Source organism: Oncorhynchus gorbuscha, linkage group LG21 (genome assembly GCF_021184085.1).
Source record: "Oncorhynchus gorbuscha isolate QuinsamMale2020 ecotype Even-year linkage group LG21, OgorEven_v1.0, whole genome shotgun sequence".
In the NCBI taxonomy this organism is placed as follows: domain Eukaryota; kingdom Metazoa; phylum Chordata; class Actinopteri; order Salmoniformes; family Salmonidae; genus Oncorhynchus; species Oncorhynchus gorbuscha.
The window spans coordinates 3458536-3477406 of record NC_060193.1 but is presented as its reverse complement, the minus strand read 5'-3'; the positions used below and the strand labels follow the sequence as shown (position 1 = coordinate 3477406).

The 18871-nt window shown below is 45.8% G+C and overlaps 1 pseudogene; it reads right to left on the bottom strand.

Annotated features, from left to right (window-relative positions):
- Positions 1 to 6164, bottom strand: part of LOC124008317 — a 43164-nt pseudogene extending 37000 nt beyond the window's left edge.
- Positions 6165 to 18871: the final 12707 nt, after the last annotated feature.

Here is an 18871-nt window from a genome sequence, read left to right as displayed (position 1 = left end):
TGTTTCAGTCCGTAGGTGACCTCTAGCTCCATCAGTAGGACACTCTCTCTCCTCCCTACCTTCTGTTTCAGTCCGTAGGTGACCTCTAGCTCCATCAGTAGGACTCCACCTTCTGTTTCAGTCCGTAGGTGACCTCTAGCTCCATCAGTAGGACACTCTCTCTCCTCCCTACCTTCTGTTTCAGTCCGTAGGTGACCTCTAGCTCCATCAGTAGGACACTCTCTCTCTCCCTACCTTCTGTTTCAGTCCGTAGGTGACCTCTAGCTCCATCAGTAGGACACTCTCTCTCTCTCTCCTCCCTACCTTCTGTTTCAGTCCGTTGGTGACCTCTAGCTCCATCAGTAGGACACTCTCTCTCCTCCCTACCTTCTGTTTCAGTCTGTAGGTGACCTCTAGCTCCATCAGTAGGACACTCTCTCTCTCCTCCCTACCTTCTGTTTCAGTCCGTAGGTGACCTCTAGCTCCATCAGTAGGACACTCTCTCTCCTCCCTACCTTCTGTTTCAGTCCGTAGGTGATCTCTAGCTCCATCAGTAGGACACTCTCTCTCCTCCCTACCTTCTGTTTCAGTCCGTAGGTGACCTCTAGCTCCATCAGTAGGACACTCTCTCTCCCTACCTTCTGTTTCAGTCCGTAGGTGACCTCTAGCTCCATCAGTAGGACACTCTCTCTCCCTACCTTCTGTTTCAGTCCGTAGGTGACCTCTAGCTCCATCAGTAGTACACTCTCTCTCTCTCTCTCCCTACCTTCTGTTTCAGTCCGTAGGTGACCTCTAGCTCCATCAGTAGTACACTCTCTCTCTCTCTCTCCCTACCTTCTGTTTCAGTCCGTAGGTGACCTCTAGCTCCATCAGTAGGACACTCTCTCTCTCTCTCCTCCCTACCTTCTGTTTCAGTCCGTAGGTGACCTCTAGCTCCATCAGTAGGACACTCTCTCTCTCCTCCCTACCTTCTGTTTCAGTCCGTAGGTGACCTCTAGCTCCATCAGTAGGACACTCTCTCTCCTCCCTACCTTCTGTTTCAGTCCGTAGGTGACCTCTAGCTCCATCAGTAGGACACTCTCTCTCCTCCCTACCTTCTGTTTCAGTCCGTAGGTGACCTCTAGCTCCATCAGTAGGACACTCTCTCTCCCTACCTTCTGTTTCAGTCCGTAGGTGACCTCTAGCTCCATCAGTAGGACACTCTCTCTCTCCCTACCTTCTGTTTCAGTCCGTAGGTGACCTCTAGCTCCATCAGTAGGACTCTCTCTCTCCTCCCTACCTTCTGTTTCAGTCCGTAGGTGACCTCTAGCTCCATCAGTAGGACACTCTCTCTCCCTACCTTCTGTTTCAGTCCGTAGGTGACCTCTAGCTCCATCAGTAGGACACTCTCTCTCTCTCCCTACCTTCTGTTTCAGTCCGTAGGTGACCTCTAGCTCCATCAGTAGGACACTCTTCCTGACGTCCAGGGTCTTGTGGAGCTCTTCAAAGCTGACGTGGATGTCCTCCTCGATCAAAGCTCTCTGATTGGTCAGCTGCTGTAGGATCTCTCTCAGAGACACCAGGGCCTCTGAGATCTGAGGCAGTCTTGACGTAAGAAACACACACACACACACACAGATCAGAGGACACACACACAGATCAGAGAGGGTGTGGGGGAAGGTGAGAGAGACAGAGAGAGAGAGAGAGACAGAGAGACAGAGAGAGAGACAGAGAGAGAGACAGAGAGAGAGACAGAGAGAGAGACAGAGAGACAGAGAGAGAGACAGAGAGAGAGACAGAGAGAGAGAGAGAGAGAGAGACAGAGAGAGAGACAGAGAGAGGAAGAGAGGAAGAGAGAGAACGATGGGGTGGGGGGAATGAAATTTGACAATAAAACAGTGAACAATACCTGTTCTGTGCAGCAGTCAGTCTCTCCTGTGTGTGTGTGTGTGTGTGTGTGTGTGTGTGTGTGTGTGTCTATGTGTGTGTGTGTGTGTGTGTGTGTGTGTGTGTGTGTGTGTGTGTGTGTGTGTGTGTGTGTGTGTGTGTGTGTGTGTGTGTGTGTGTGTGTGTGTGTGTGTGTGTGTGTGTGTGTGTGTGTGTGTGTGTGTGTGTGTGTGTGTGTGTGTGTGTGTGTGTGTGTGTGTACCTGTTCTGTGCAGCAGTCAGTCTCTCCTGCAGGCCGTCTCTGTGTGTCCCCAGAGCTGCCAGTAACGGTCCCGTGGGGTGGTCTGCATGCTCCCCCAACGCACACACCTCACACACACACACCTCACACCTTGAACAGTACAGCTCCGTCACCTGGTGACAACACACATACACATCGTTAACGTGCCTGTGGATGAGGAGTGTTGGGGGGGGTGAAGGAGGGGTGTGGAGGGTTGTGTGTGTGGAGGGGGTGGGGTGGAGTGTTGTGTGTGTGTGGAGAAGTGTGTGTGTGTGGGGGGTGTGGAGGGTTGTGTGTGGAGGGTTGTGTGTGTGGAGGAGGAGTGTGTGGGGGGGGAGGGTTGTGTGTGTGAAGGAGGAGTGTTGTGGAGGGGGTTTGGAGGGTTGTGTGTGTGGAGGAGGGTGGAGGGGGTTTGGAGGGTTGTGTGTGGAGGAGGGGGTGTGTGTGGAGGGTTGTGTGTGTGGAGGAGGAGTGTGTGGAGGAGGGTGGAGGGTTGTGTGTGTGGAGGAGGGTGGAGGGTTGTGTGTGAAGGAGGAGTGTGTGGAGGGGGGTTTTGTGTGTGAAGGAGGAGTGTGTGGAGGAGGGTGGAGGGTTGTGTGTGTGGAGGAGGGTGGAGGGTTGTGTGTGTGGAGGAGGGTGGAGGGTTGTGTGTGTGTGGAGGAGGGTGGAGGGTTGTGTGTGTGGAGGAGGGTGGAGGGTTGTGTGTGTGAAGGAGGGGGTGTGGAGGGTTGTGTGTGTGTCCTACCTTGCCAGTGTGTGTGTGGCAGGCCAGTCCCGATGGAGCCTCCAGTACTGTACACTCCTCATTACTGCTGTCAGGTGACGGATGTCCCGCCTCCATCAGGCCAGTCCACACCCCTTTCTGTACACCGACACACAGACACACCCCTTTCTGCAGTCAGGGGGAGGGGCCAGACAAACAGACACACCCCTTTTACTGCAGCTAAAGGAGGGACAAACCCTTTCTCAGGACCGCAGTAACTCTGGACGGGTTCACCTCAGGACCGCAGTAACTCTGGACGGGTTCACCTCAGGACCGCAGTAACTCTGGACGGGTTCACCTCAGGAATGGAAACTCATTGTCCTACAAGGAGAAATGGGACACAGAGAGATACTTCTGATCAACAACGACGAGGAGCGGAGACACATCATGTCTTTCTGTTAAAGAAGCTTACAGAAGCTTTAATTAACCTAATATGTTTTACCATGAGACAAACACAGACACACGGGATTATTTATGTTTGAAGGGGTTTTCTCTGGTCACTGATATAATCCCCACTTGACTGGTATGAGAGAAAATCTGTAAATATTAATATTATTTATATATTTAATACACATAGCTATTTGGAAAGTAATCAGACCCCTTGACTTTTCCCACATTTAGTTATTGTACAGCATTATTCTAAAATTGGATTCAATTTTTGTTTTTCCCACAACAATATATATATATATACACTATATCCCGTAATGACCAAACAAAAACAGTTTTTTTTTTTAACTTGTTACAAACTTATTTAAAAAAATGAAATATCACATTTACTCAGTACTGTGTTGAAGCACCTTTGACAGCGATTACAGCCTTGAGTCTTCTTGGGTTTGACGCTACATTCTTGGCACACCTGTATTTGGAGAGTTTCTCTCATTCTTCTCTGCAGATCCTCTCAAGCTCTGTCAGGTTGAGGATGGGGAGCGTCGCTGCACAGATATATTCAGGTCTCTCCAGAGATGTTCGATCAGGTTATAGCATTTGTAATGTAACAAAATGAAGAAATCTTTCCAAAGAAGAATCAATGGTCTAATGTTGTTATGATCTAATGTTGTTATGGTCTAATGTTGTTATGGTCTAATGGTCTAATGTTGTTATGGTGCTTCAATCTAAAATGTACTGAGTAAAGGGTCAGAATACCTATGTAAATGTGATATTTCATTTGTAATGTAACAAAATGAAGAAATCTTTCCAAATACACATATATATATATATATATAGAAAAAATTATATATAGGTCACAAAATGTCTGTCCATAGAGTGGCCCTGGTTCCTATGGTAACACTGGGAGGAAAAGAAAAGGGAAACGCCCACACAAATCTAAAGTCTTCCAATCACGTGCTTTCTACTCTCTACCCCCAACATGACACAGTGAATATGAATGAAACACAGTTCCTAAAGAGGGGAGATTATGGTAGTGTTGAGCTGGTGTTCACCATCTTCTCTGCGTTCCTTCTCTTGTTTCCCCTCCCTCCTTCCGTCTATTTTTCTCAACCCCTCTCCCTGCAGTAAATCTTGCAGTGTATTCTGGGTAGCAGCGAGGCTTTCTCGTTTTTTTTGTCGAGCCATGACTTGGCTGAGTGTGTCTGTCACTGACAGATGGTCTCTCTCTCTCTCTCTCTCTCTCTCTCTCTCTCTCTCTCTCTCTCACACACACACACACACACTCACTCACTCACTCACTCACTCACTCACTCACTCACTCACTCACTCACTCACTCACTCACTCACTCACTCACTCACTCACATTGAGGTAACATGTGTGTGTTGATGATGAGTTTGAGTTGGTTACTGGAATAATTTGAATCAGCTGTGTGGTGCAAAAAAACAAAAACCTGGGGCCCCAGGACCCCAGGACCCCAGGCAGGACCCCAGGACCCCAGGACCCCAGGCAGGACCCCAGGACCCCAGGGCCCCACCCCAGGGCCCCAGGACCCCTGGACCCCAGGACCCCAGGACCCCAGGCAGGACCCCAGGACCCCAGGGCCCCAGGACCCCAGGACCCCAGGACCCCAGGGCCCCAGGACTCCAGGACCCCAGGACCCCAGGACCCCAGGGCCCCAGGACCCCAGGGCCCCAGGACCGAGGGAAAACCCTGTAAATAACCTGACGGATGCACATCTCTCTAACACTGTAATGGTACCCTATTCCTTATGGGCCCTGGTCAATAGTAGTGCACTACATAGGGAATATAATGACATTTGGCCCTGGTCAATAGTAGTGCCCTATATAGGGAATATAATGCCATTTGGGACGTTGATAAGTTTATTGTCCAGGCCCTGAGCAAATGTGCGTGGCATTATATTCCCTATATAGTGCACCACTTTTACCAGGACCAAATGGCATTATATTCCCTTTGTAGTGCACTACTTTTACCAGGACCAAATGGCATTATATTCCCTTTGTAGTGAACCATCTTGACCAGAGCCCTGATATCCCTGATTACTATCTGAGGAAATGACGCACATTCCACCTCCGAGCTGCAGTTGCCGCCTCGTAAAGATCTCTAGCGCAGGCCTCACGCAAACACACACACACACACACACACACACACACACACACACACACACACACACACACACACACACACACACACACACACACACACACACACACACACACACACACACACACACACACACACACACACACACACACACACAGGGAGAATCGCAGACCGCTCTGAAAGGCCTGAGCCAGAACAGAACTCCATCCGTCCCTCCCTCGCTATTCCCATCCCTCTCTTTCTCCCTTTTTCCCTCCTTCTCTCCCTCCCCTTCTTCCCTCCTACCCTTCTCCATCCCTCTCTCCCTCCCCTTCTTCCCTCCTACCCTTCTCCATCCCTCTCTCCCTCCCCTTCTTCCCTCCTTCTCTCCCTCCCCTCTTCCTCTCTTCTCTCCCTCCCCTTCTTCCCTCCTTCTCTCCCTCCCCTCTTCCTCTCTTCTCTCCCTCCCCTTCTTCCCTCCTACCCTTCTCCATCCCTTTCTCCCTCCCCCCCTTTCTCAGGAAAACACACTGTGATACAGATGCTACTGTCATCATCCCTCCTCTCTCTCTCTCTCTCTCCACTCGCTTTCCATCCCCCTCTCCTCTCCATCTCCTGTAGACTTACTGTGTTGCCTGGTTGTTGTGGTGATAGTAGTACCTCTGGATATTCCACGGTGGATCCATCGTCATAGCGATAAAGGTCTATCCGTCCGTGTGTTATGCTGCTCGGTCTGAGGGAGAGAGAGGAGATCGCTACGGCAACAGAGATGGAGAGAGAGAGAGAGGAGATCGCTACGGCAACAGAGAGAGAGAGAGAGAGAGAGAGAGAGATGAAACAGAGCTGCAGCAGAAAACAGAGGGGGGGGGGGGGGACTAGGGGACTGGCTACAGGGGCAACAGCCATTCAGGAATAAAAGAGAGGATAGAGGCAGAGCATTGGTTGGTTGATGAGCTCACTTAGTCTCTCTCAAGTGCTCTGTCTTTCTTTCGCTCTGTCTGTTTCTCTGTCTCTCTTTCTCTCCTCCCCCTCCCTCCCTTTTGTCATATGTGGCAATAAGGGTTACTGTAATTTGTGTACAGTTAGCCTAGCAGTTAAGAGCATTGGGCCAGTTAACTAAAGATTGCTTGTTCGAATCCCAGAGTCGACTAGGTGAAAAATCTGTTGAAGGGCCCCCTTGAGCAAAGCACTTAGGGATAGATGCACCTTTCTCTCTCTCCTCCTCATAATGAGGGATAGATGCACCTTTCTCTCTCTCCTCCTCATAATGAGGGATAGATGCCCCTTTCTCTCTCCTCCTCATAATGAGGGATAGATGCACCTTTCTCTCTCTCCTCCTCATAATGAGGGATAGATGCACCTTTCTCTCTCTCCTCCTCATAATGAGGGATAGATGCCCCTTTCTCTCTCCTCCTCATAATGAGGGATAGATGCACCTTTCTCTCTCTCCTCCTCATAATGAGGGATAGATGCGTCTTTCTCTCTCTCCTCATAATGAGGGATTGATGCCCCTTTCTCTCTCCTCCTCATAATGAGGGATAGATGCACCTTTCTCTCTCTCCTCCTCATAATGAGGGATAGATGCCCCTTTCTCTCTCCTCCTCATAATGAGGGATTGATGCCCCTTTCTCTCTCTCCTCCTCATAATGAGGGATAGATGCACCTTTCTCTCTCTCCTCCTCATAATGAGGGATAGATGCACCTTTCTCTCTCTCCTCCTCATAATGAGGGATAGATGCACCTTTCTCTCTCTCCTCCTCATAATGAGGGATAGATGCACCTTTCTCTCTCTCCTCCTCATAATGAGGGATAGATGCACCTTTCTCTCTCTCCTCCTCATAATGAGGGATAGATGCACCTTTCTCTCTCTCCTCCTCATAATGAGGGATTGATGCCCCTTTCTCTCTCTCCTCCTCATAATGAGGGATAGATGCACCTTTCTCTCTCTCCTCCTCATAATGAGGGATAGATGCACCTTTCTCTCTCTCCTCCTCATAATGAGGGATAGATGCACCTTTCTCTCTCTCCTCATAATGAGGGATTGATGCCCCTTTCTCTCTCCTCCTCATAATGAGGGATAGATGCACCTTTCTCTCTCTCCTCATAATGAGGGATAGATGCCCCTTTCTCTCTCTCCTCCTCATAATGAGGGTTAGATGCACCTTTCTCTCTCTCCTCCTCATAATGAGGGATAGATGCCCCTTTCTCTCTCCTCCTCATAATGAGGGATAGATGCACCTTTCTCTCTCTCCTCCTCATAATGAGGGATAGATGCACCTTTCTCTCTCTCCTCCTCATAATGAGGGATAGATGCACCTTTCTCTCTCTCCTCCTCATAATGAGGGATAGATGCACCTTTCTCTCTCTCCTCCTCATAATGAGGGATAGATGCACCTTTCTCTCTCTCCTCCTCATAATGAGGGTGTGGTATCCCAGGAGGTCTACCCCGGGGGATGGTAATAGAGGGGAGGTACGTGAGGCGACGTTGGCTCCCTCTGCTGGGGATACGGGAGCTGGGCACCTAAGTGGAGGTAACCAAAGGAAAGTGCCAACCAGCCGTGGAGGCTAAGTAAACGGAGCACGAAGGCACAACGTGGGAGAGAAGGGAGAGAGACGGACACCAGTTAAGAGAGAGAAGGAAAAACGAGCAAAACAAGTTATTTCTTTGATATATTTATTTTCTGTCTTAGTAACAGTGTTTTTTGTGGACAAGAGCCTCCCTGTCTCTGTGTCAATATCTGCTCGCTCAACCCAACACCCCACAGTTTACCACAAGGGATAGATACACCTTTATCTCTCTCCTCCTTATGAGGGATAGATACACCTTTCCCTCTCTCCTCCTTATGAGGGATGGATAAACCTTTCCCTCTCTCCTCCTTATAATGAGGGATGGATAAACCTTTCCCTCTATTTCCTCCTTATAATGAGGGATGGATAAACCTTTCCCTCTATTTCCTCCTTATAATGAGGGATGGATAAACCTTTCCCTCTCTCTCCTCCTTATAATGAGGGATGGATAAACCTTTCCCTCTATTTCCTCCTTATAATGAGGGATGGATAAACCTTTCCCTCTCTCTCCTCCTTATAATGAGGGATGGATAAACCTTTCCCTCTCTCTCCTCCTTATAATGAGGGATGGATAAACCTTTCCCTCTATTTCCTCCTTATAATGAGGGATGGATAAACCTTTCCCTCTATTTCCTCCTTATAATGAGGGATGGATAAACCTTTCCCTCTCTCCTCCTTATAATGAGGGATGGATAAACCTTTCCCTCTATTTCCTCCTTATAATGAGGGATGGATAAACCTTTCCCTCTCTCTCCCCCCACATTCAGTACCTGGGCTGGGTTTCCCAAATGTATCGTAGCACTGAGATCATTTTAATTCCATTGAAACTAAAATGTACTAAAGATGATCTCAGTGCTACGCTGCTATTGGGAAACCTAGCCCAGAGCTCCAGCTCCATGCTCTGGCACAGCCACACCACCAGGAGTCGACTAGCAGAGGGACAGACCACTGGAGCAACACCACCAGGAGTCGACTAGCAGAGGGACAGACCACTGGAGCAACACCACCAGGAGTCGACTAGCAGAGGGACAGACCACTGGAGCAACACCACCAGGAGTCAACTAGCAGAGGGACAGACCACTGGAGCAACACCACCAGGAGTCAACTAGCAGAGGGACAGACCACTGGAGCAACACCACCAGGAGTCGACTAGCAGAGGGACAGACCACTGGAGCAACACCACCAGGAGTCAACTAGCAGAGGGACAGAACCCTGGAGCAACACCACCAGGAGTCGACTAGCAGAGGGTCAAACCAAGTCCATCCACCACTGAGTGCCCCCATAGGGGAGTGAATGCTTCCTATAAGAGAACAAAATGTGACACCTTTGAATAAGCTAAGTAGCCAATAGGCAGAGGGTAGTATAATTGGTCTGATTCTCTGTAATAATGGTGTGGGAATAATAATGCATTTTATTTTGTAAAGCGGTTTCTTGCATCAAACAACATTTTCAGTCACCTCCTTGTCTGAAGGACAAGTGGATAAACAGGTTAATGTCAAGACCTGCATGTTTGTTTTTAAGTCTCATGGAATGTAGTCCTACATTGAACATACACACATCGGCTGCTACTGTTGGTTGAATGATAGAACAGCTGTTTCCCATGTTAAAATGTTATGGGATGCATTGCCTCCATTGTTTTTGATGGTAGCCCAATCTGGTAGGCCCTATTATGATCAAATAGCCACTGTAGCCTCGTTGACCACTGTTAAAACTAACTTAAAGCAGGTACAGCCTCAGTGTTCACAGTAAAACTAGCCTCGTTGACCGCTGTTAAAACTAACTTAAAGCAGGTACAGCCTCAGTGTTCACAGTAAAACTAGCCTTGTTGACCACTGTTAAAACTAACTTAAAGCAGGTACAGCCTCAGTGTTCACAGTAAAACTAGCCTCGTTGACCGCTGTTAAAACTAACTTAAAGCAGGTACAGCCTCAGTGTTCACAGTAAAACTAGCCTCGTTGACCGCTGTTAAAACTAACTTAAAGCAGGTACAGCCTCAGTGTTCACAGTAAAACTAGCCTCGTTGACCGCTGTTAAAACTAACTTAAAGCAGGTACAGCCTCAGTGTTCACAGTAAAACTAGCCTCGTTGACCGCTGTTAAAACTAACTTAAAGCAGGTACAGCCTCAGTGTTCACAGTAAAACTAGCCTCGTTGACCGCTGTTAAAACTAACTTAAAGCAGGTACAGCCTCAGTGTTCACAGTAAAACTAGCCTCGTTGACCACTGTTAAAACTAACTTAAAGCAGGTACAGCCTCAGTGTTCACAGTAAAACTAGCCTCGTTGACCGCTGTTAAAACTAACTTAAAGCAGGTACAGCCTCAGTGTTCACAGTAAAACTAGCCTCGTTGACCACTGTTAAAACTAACTTAAAGCAGGTACAGCCTCAGTGTTCACAGTAAAACTAGCCTCGTTGACCACTGTTAAAACTAACTTAAAGCAGGTACAGCCTCAGTGTTCACAGTAAAACTAGCCTCGTTGACCACTGTTAAAACTAACTTAAAGCGGTACAGACTCAGTGTTCACAGTAAAACTAGCCTCGTTGACCGCTGTTAAAACTAACTTAAAGCAGGTACAGCCTCAGTGTTCACAGTAAAACTAGCCTCGTTGACCGCTGTTAAAACTAACTTAAAGCAGGTACAGCCTCAGTGTTCACAGTAAAACTAGCCTCGTTGACCACTGTTAAAACTAACTTAAAGCAGGTACAGCCTCAGTGTTCACAGTAAAACTAGCCTCGTTGACCACTGTTAAAACTAACTTAAAGCAGGTACAGCCTCAGTGTTCACAGTAAAACTAGCCTCGTTGACCGCTGTTAAAACTAACTTAAAGCAGGTACAGCCTCAGTGTTCACAGTAAAACTAGCCTCGTTGACCGCTGTTAAAACTAACTTAAAGCAGGTACAGCCTCAGTGTTCACAGTAAAACTAGCCTCGTTGACCGCTGTTAAAACTAACTTAAAGCAGGTACAGCCTCAGTGTTCACAGTAAAACTAGCCTCGTTGACCACTGTTAAAACTAACTTAAAGCAGGTACAGCCTCAGTGTTCACAGTAAAACTAGCCTCGTTGACCGCTGTTAAAACTAACTTAAAGCAGGTACAGCCTCAGTGTTCACAGTAAAACTAGCCTCGTTGACCACTGTTAAAACTAACTTAAAGCAGGTACAGCCTCAGTGTTCACAGTAAAACTAGCCTCGTTGACCACTGTTAAAACTAACTTAAAGCAGGTACAGCCTCAGTGTTCACAGTAAAACTAGCCTCGTTGACCACTGTTAAAACTAACTTAAAGCGGGTACAGCCTCAGTGTTCACAGTAAAACTAGCCTCGTTGACCGCTGTTAAAACTAACTTAAAGCGGGTACAGCCTCAGTGTTCATAGTAAAACTAGCCTCGTTGACCGCTGTTAAAACTAACTTAAAGCAGGTACAGCCTCAGTGTTCACAGTAAAACTAGCCTCGTTGACCGCTGTTAAAACTAACTTAAAGCAGGTACAGCCTCAGTGTTCACAGTAAAACTAGCCTCGTTGACCGCTGTTAAAACTAACTTAAAGCAGGTACAGCCTCAGTGTTCACAGTAAAACTAGCCTCGTTGACCGCTGTTAAAACTAACTTAAAGCAGGTACAGCCTCAGTGTTCACAGTAAAACTAGCCTCGTTGACCGCTGTTAAAACTAACTTAAAGCAGGTACAGCCTCAGTGTTCACAGTAAAACTAGCCTCGTTGACCACTGTTAAAACTAACTTAAAGCAGGTACAGCCTCAGTGTTCACAGTAAAACTAGCCTCGTTGACCGCTGTTAAAACTAACTTAAAGCAGGTACAGCCTCAGTGTTCACAGTAAAACTAGCCTCGTTGACCACTGTTAAAACTAACTTAAAGCAGGTACAGCCTCAGTGTTCACAGTAAAACTAGCCTCGTTGACCACTGTTAAAACTAACTTAAAGCGGGTACAGCCTCAGTGTTCACAGTAAAACTAGCCTCGTTGACCACTGTTAAAACTAACTTAAAGCGGGTACAGCCTCAGTGTTCACAGTAAAACTAGCCTCGTTGACCGCTGTTAAAACTAACTTAAAGCAGGTACAGCCTCAGTGTTCATAGTAAAACTAGCCTCGTTGACCGCTGTTAAAACTAACTTAAAGCAGGTACAGCCTCAGTGTTCACAGTAAAACTAGCCTCGTTGACCGCTGTTAAAACTAACTTAAAGCAGGTACAGCCTCAGTGTTCACAGTAAAACTAGCCTCGTTGACCGCTGTTAAAACTAACTTAAAGCAGGTACAGCCTCAGTGTTCACAGTAAAACTAGCCTCGTTGACCGCTGTTAAAACTAACTTAAAGCAGGTACAGCCTCAGTGTTCACAGTAAAACTAGCCTCGTTGACCACTGTTAAAACTAACTTAAAGCAGGTACAGCCTCAGTGTTCACAGTAAAACTAGCCTCGTTGACCGCTGTTAAAACTAACTTAAAGCAGGTACAGCCTCAGTGTTCACAGTAAAACTAGCCTCGTTGACCGCTGTTAAAACTAACTTAAAGCAGGTACAGCCTCAGTGTTCACAGTAAAACTAGCCTCGTTGACCGCTGTTAAAACTAACTTAAAGCAGGTACAGCCTCAGTGTTCACAGTAAAACTAGCCTCGTTGACCACTGTTAAAACTAACTTAAAGCAGGTACAGCCTCAGTGTTCACAGTAAAACTAGCCTCGTTGACCGCTGTTAAAACTAACTTAAAGCAGGTACAGCCTCAGTGTTCACAGTAAAACTAGCCTCGTTGACCACTGTTAAAACTAACTTAAAGCAGGTACAGCCTCAGTGTTCACAGTAAAACTAGCCTCGTTGACCACTGTTAAAACTAACTTAAAGCAGGTACAGCCTCAGTGTTCACAGTAAAACTAGCCTCGTTGACCACTGTTAAAACTAACTTAAAGCGGGTACAGCCTCAGTGTTCACAGTAAAACTAGCCTCGTTGACCGCTGTTAAAACTAACTTAAAGCAGGTACAGCCTCAGTGTTCATAGTAAAACTAGCCTCGTTGACCGCTGTTAAAACTAACTTAAAGCAGGTACAGCCTCAGTGTTCACAGTAAAACTAGCCTCGTTGACCGCTGTTAAAACTAACTTAAAGCAGGTACAGCCTCAGTTCACAGTAAAACTAGCCTCGTTGACCGCTGTTAAAACTAACTTAAAGCAGGTACAGCCTCAGTGTTAACAGTAAAACTAGCCTCGTTGACCGCTGTTAAAACTAACTTAAAGCAGGTACAGCCTCAGTGTTCACAGTAAAACTAGCCTCGTTGACCGCTGTTAAAACTAACTTAAAGCAGGTACAGCCTCAGTGTTCACAGTAAAACTAGCCTCGTTGACCGCTGTTAAAACTAACTTAAAGCAGGTACAGCCTCAGTGTTCACAGTAAAACTAGCCTCGTTGACCACTGTTAAAACTAACTTAAAGCAGGTACAGCCTCAGTGTTCACAGTAAAACTAGCCTCGTTGACCACTGTTAAAACTAACTTAAAGCAGGTACAGCCTCAGTGTTCACAGTAAAACTAGCCTCGTTGACCACTGTTAAAACTAACTTAAAGCGGGTACAGCCTCAGTGTTCACAGTAAAACTAGCCTCGTTGACCGCTGTTAAAACTAACTTAAAGCAGGTACAGCCTCAGTGTTCATAGTAAAACTAGCCTCGTTGACCGCTGTTAAAACTAACTTAAAGCAGGTACAGCCTCAGTGTTCACAGTAAAACTAGCCTCGTTGACCGCTGTTAAAACTAACTTAAAGCAGGTACAGCCTCAGTGTTCACAGTAAAACTAGCCTCGTTGACCGCTGTTAAAACTAACTTAAAGCAGGTACAGCCTCAGTGTTCACAGTAAAACTAGCCTCGTTGACCACTGTTAAAACTAACTTAAAGCAGGTACAGCCTCAGTGTTCACAGTAAAACTAGCCTCGTTGACCACTGTTAAAACTAACTTAAAGCAGGTACAGCCTCAGTGTTCACAGTAAAACTAGCCTCGTTGACCACTGTTAAAACTAACTTAAAGCAGGTACAGCCTCAGTGTTCACAGTAAAACTAGCCTCGTTGACCACTGTTAAAACTAACTTAAAGCGGGTACAGCCTCAGTGTTCACAGTAAAACTAGCCTCGTTGACCGCTGTTAAAACTAACTTAAAGCAGGTACAGCCTCAGTGTTCACAGTAAAACTAGCCTCGTTGACCACTGTTAAAACTAACTTAAAGCAGGTACAGCCTCAGTGTTCACAGTAAAACTAGCCTCGTTGACCGCTGTTAAAACTAACTTAAAGCAGGTACAGCCTCAGTGTTCACAGTAAAACTAGCCTCGTTGACCGCTGTTAAAACTAACTTAAAGCAGGTACAGCCTCAGTGTTCACAGTAAAACTAGCCTCGTTGACCGCTGTTAAAACTAACTTAAAGCAGGTACAGCCTCAGTGTTCACAGTAAAACTAGCCTCGTTGACCACTGTTAAAACTAACTTAAAGCAGGTACAGCCTCAGTGTTCACAGTAAAACTAGCCTCGTTGACCGCTGTTAAAACTAACTTAAAGCAGGTACAGCCTCAGTGTTCACAGTAAAACTAGCCTCGTTGACCACTGTTAAAACTAACTTAAAGCAGGTACAGCCTCAGTGTTCACAGTAAAACTAGCCTCGTTGACCACTGTTAAAACTAACTTAAAGCAGGTACAGCCTCAGTGTTCACAGTAAAACTAGCCTCGTTGACCACTGTTAAAACTAACTTAAAGCGGGTACAGACTCAGTGTTCACAGTAAAACTAGCCTCGTTGACCGCTGTTAAAACTAACTTAAAGCAGGTACAGCCTCAGTGTTCATAGTAAAACTAGCCTCGTTGACCGCTGTTAAAACTAACTTAAAGCAGGTACAGCCTCATTGTTCACAGTAAAACTAGCCTCGTTGACCGCTGTTAAAACTAACTTAAAGCAGGTACAGCCTCAGTGTTCACAGTAAAACTAGCCTCGTTGACCGCTGTTAAAACTAACTTAAAGCAGGTACAGCCTCAGTGTTCACAGTAAAACTAGCCTCGTTGACCGCTGTTAAAACTAACTTAAAGCAGGTACAGCCTCAGTGTTCACAGTAAAACTAGCCTCGTTGACCACTGTTAAAACTAACTTAAAGCAGGTACAGCCTCAGTGTTCACAGTAAAACTAGCCTCGTTGACCGCTGTTAAAACTAACTTAAAGCAGGTACAGCCTCAGTGTTCACAGTAAAACTAGCCTCGTTGACCACTGTTAAAACTAACTTAAAGCAGGTACAGCCTCAGTGTTCACAGTAAAACTAGCCTCGTTGACCACTGTTAAAACTAACTTAAAGCAGGTACAGCCTCAGTGTTCACAGTAAAACTAGCCTCGTTGACCACTGTTAAAACTAACTTAAAGCGGGTACAGCCTCAGTGTTCACAGTAAAACTAGCCTCGTTGACCGCTGTTAAAACTAACTTAAAGCAGGTACAGCCTCAGTGTTCATAGTAAAACTAGCCTCGTTGACCGCTGTTAAAACTAACTTAAAGCAGGTACAGCCTCAGTGTTCACAGTAAAACTAGCCTCGTTGACCGCTGTTAAAACTAACTTAAAGCAGGTACAGCCTCAGTGTTCACAGTAAAACTAGCCTCGTTGACCGCTGTTAAAACTAACTTAAAGCAGGTACAGCCTCAGTGTTCACAGTAAAACTAGCCTCGTTGACCACTGTTAAAACTAACTTAAAGCAGGTACAGCCTCAGTGTTCACAGTAAAACTAGCCTCGTTGACCACTGTTAAAACTAACTTAAAGCAGGTACAGCCTCAGTGTTCACAGTAAAACTAGCCTCGTTGACCACTGTTAAAACTAACTTAAAGCGGGTACAGCCTCAGTGTTCACAGTAAAACTAGCCTCGTTGACCGCTGTTAAAACTAACTTAAAGCAGGTACAGCCTCAGTGTTCATAGTAAAACTAGCCTCGTTGACCGCTGTTAAAACTAACTTAAAGCAGGTACAGCCTCAGTGTTCACAGTAAAACTAGCCTCGTTGACCGCTGTTAAAACTAACTTAAAGCAGGTACAGCCTCAGTGTTCACAGTAAAACTAGCCTCGTTGACCGCTGTTAAAACTAACTTAAAGCAGGTACAGCCTCAGTGTTCACAGTAAAACTAGCCTCGTTGACCGCTGTTAAAACTAACTTAAAGCAGGTACAGCCTCAGTGTTCACAGTAAAACTAGCCTCGTTGACCACTGTTAAAACTAACTTAAAGCAGGTACAGCCTCAGTGTTCACAGTAAAACTAGCCTCGTTGACCACTGTTAAAACTAACTTAAAGCAGGTACAGCCTCAGTGTTCACAGTAAAACTAGCCTCGTTGACCACTGTTAAAACTAACTTAAAGCAGGTACAGCCTCAGTGTTCACAGTAAAACTAGCCTCGTTGACCACTGTTAAAACTAACTTAAAGCGGGTACAGCCTCAGTGTTCACAGTAAAACTAGCCTCGTTGACCGCTGTTAAAACTAACTTAAAGCAGGTACAGCCTCAGTGTTCATAGTAAAACTAGCCTCGTTGACCGCTGTTAAAACTAACTTAAAGCAGGTACAGCCTCAGTGTTCACAGTAAAACTAGCCTCGTTGACCGCTGTTAAAACTAACTTAAAGCAGGTACAGCCTCAGTGTTCACAGTAAAACTAGCCTCGTTGACCGCTGTTAAAACTAACTTAAAGCAGGTACAGCCTCAGTGTTCACAGTAAAACTAGCCTCGTTGACCACTGTTAAAACTAACTTAAAGCAGGTACAGCCTCAGTGTTCACAGTAAAACTAGCCTCGTTGACCACTGTTAAAACTAACTTAAAGCAGGTACAGCCTCAGTGTTCACAGTAAAACTAGCCTCGTTGACCACTGTTAAAACTAACTTAAAGCAGGTACAGCCTCAGTGTTCACAGTAAAACTAGCCTCGTTGACCACTGTTAAAACTAACTTAAAGCGGGTACAGCCTCAGTGTTCACAGTAAAACTAGCCTCGTTGACCGCTGTTAAAACTAACTTAAAGCAGGTACAGCCTCAGTGTTCATAGTAAAACTAGCCTCGTTGACCGCTGTTAAAACTAACTTAAAGCAGGTACAGCCTCAGTGTTCACAGTAAAACTAGCCTCGTTGACCGCTGTTAAAACTAACTTAAAGCAGGTACAGCCTCAGTGTTCACAGTAAAACTAGCCTCGTTGACCGCTGTTAAAACTAACTTAAAGCAGGTACAGCCTCAGTGTTCACAGTAAAACTAGCCTCGTTGACCACTGTTAAAACTAACTTAAAGCAGGTACAGCCTCAGTGTTCACAGTAAAACTAGCCTCGTTGACCACTGTTAAAACTAACTTAAAGCAGGTACAGCCTCAGTGTTCACAGTAAAACTAGCCTCGTTGACCACTGTTAAAACTAACTTAAAGCAGGTACAGCCTCAGTGTTCACAGTAAAACTAGCCTCGTTGACCACTGTTAAAACTAACTTAAAGCAGGTACAGCCTCAGTGTTCACAGTAAAACTAGCCTCGTTGACCACTGTTAAAACTAACTTAAAGCAGGTACAGCCTCAGTGTTCACAGTAAAACTAGCCTCGTTGACCACTGTTAAAACTAACTTAAAGCAGGTACAGCCTCAGTGTTCACAGTAAAACTAGCCTCGTTGACCACTGTTAAAACTAACTTAAAGCAGGTACAGCCTCAGTGTTCACAGTAAAACTAGCCTCGTTGACCACTGTTAAAACTAACTTAAAGCGGGTACAGCCTCAGTGTTCACAGTAAAACTAGCCTCGTTGACCGCTGTTAAAACTAACTTAAAGCAGGTACAGCCTCAGTGTTCATAGTAAAACTAGCCTCGTTGACCGCTGTTAAAACTAACTTAAAGCAGGTACAGCCTCAGTGTTCACAGTAAAACTAGCCTCGTTGACCGCTGTTAAAACTAACTTAAAGCAGGTACAGCCTCAGTGTTCACAGTAAAACTAGCCTCGTTGACCGCTGTTAAAACTAACTTAAAGCAGGTACAGCCTCAGTGTTCACAGTAAAACTAGCCTCGTTGACCACTGTTAAAACTAACTTAAAGCAGGTACAGCCTCAGTGTTCACAGTAAAACTAGCCTCGTTGACCACTGTTAAAACTAACTTAAAGCAGGTACAGCCTCAGTGTTCACAGTAAAACTAGCCTCGTTGACCACTGTTAAAACTAACTTAAAGCAGGTACAGCCTCAGTGTTCACAGTAAAACTAGCCTCGTTGACCACTGTTAAAACTAACTTAAAGCGGGTACAGCCTCAGTGTTCACAGTAAAACTAGCCTCGTTGACCGCTGTTAAAACTAACTTAAAGCAGGTACAGCCTCAGTGTTCATAGTAAAACTAGCCTCGTTGACCGCTGTTAAAACTAACTTAAAGCAGGTACAGCCTCAGTGTTCACAGTAAAACTAGCCTCGTTGACCGCTGTTAAAACTAACTTAAAGCAGGTACAGCCTCAGTGTTCACAGTAAAACTAGCCTCGTTGACCGCTGTTAAAACTAACTTAAAGCAGGTACAGCCTCAGTGTTCACAGTAAAACTAGCCTCGTTGACCACTGTTAAAACTAACTTAAAGCAGGTACAGCCTCAGTGTTCACAGTAAAACTAGCCTCGTTGACCACTGTTAAAACTAACTTAAAGCAGGTACAGCCTCAGTGTTCACAGTAAAACTAGCCTCGTTGACCACTGTTAAAACTAACTTAAAGCAGGTACAGCCTCAGTGTTCACAGTAAAACTAGCCTCGTTGACCACTGTTAAAACTAACTTAAAGCAGGTACAGCCTCAGTGTTCACAGTAAAACTAGCCTCGTTGACCACTGTTAAAACTAACTTAAAGCAGGTACAGCCTCAGTGTTCACAGTAAAACTAGCCTCGTTGACCACTGTTAAAACTAACTTAAAGCAGGTACAGCCTCAGTGTTCACAGTAAAACTAGCCTCGTTGAC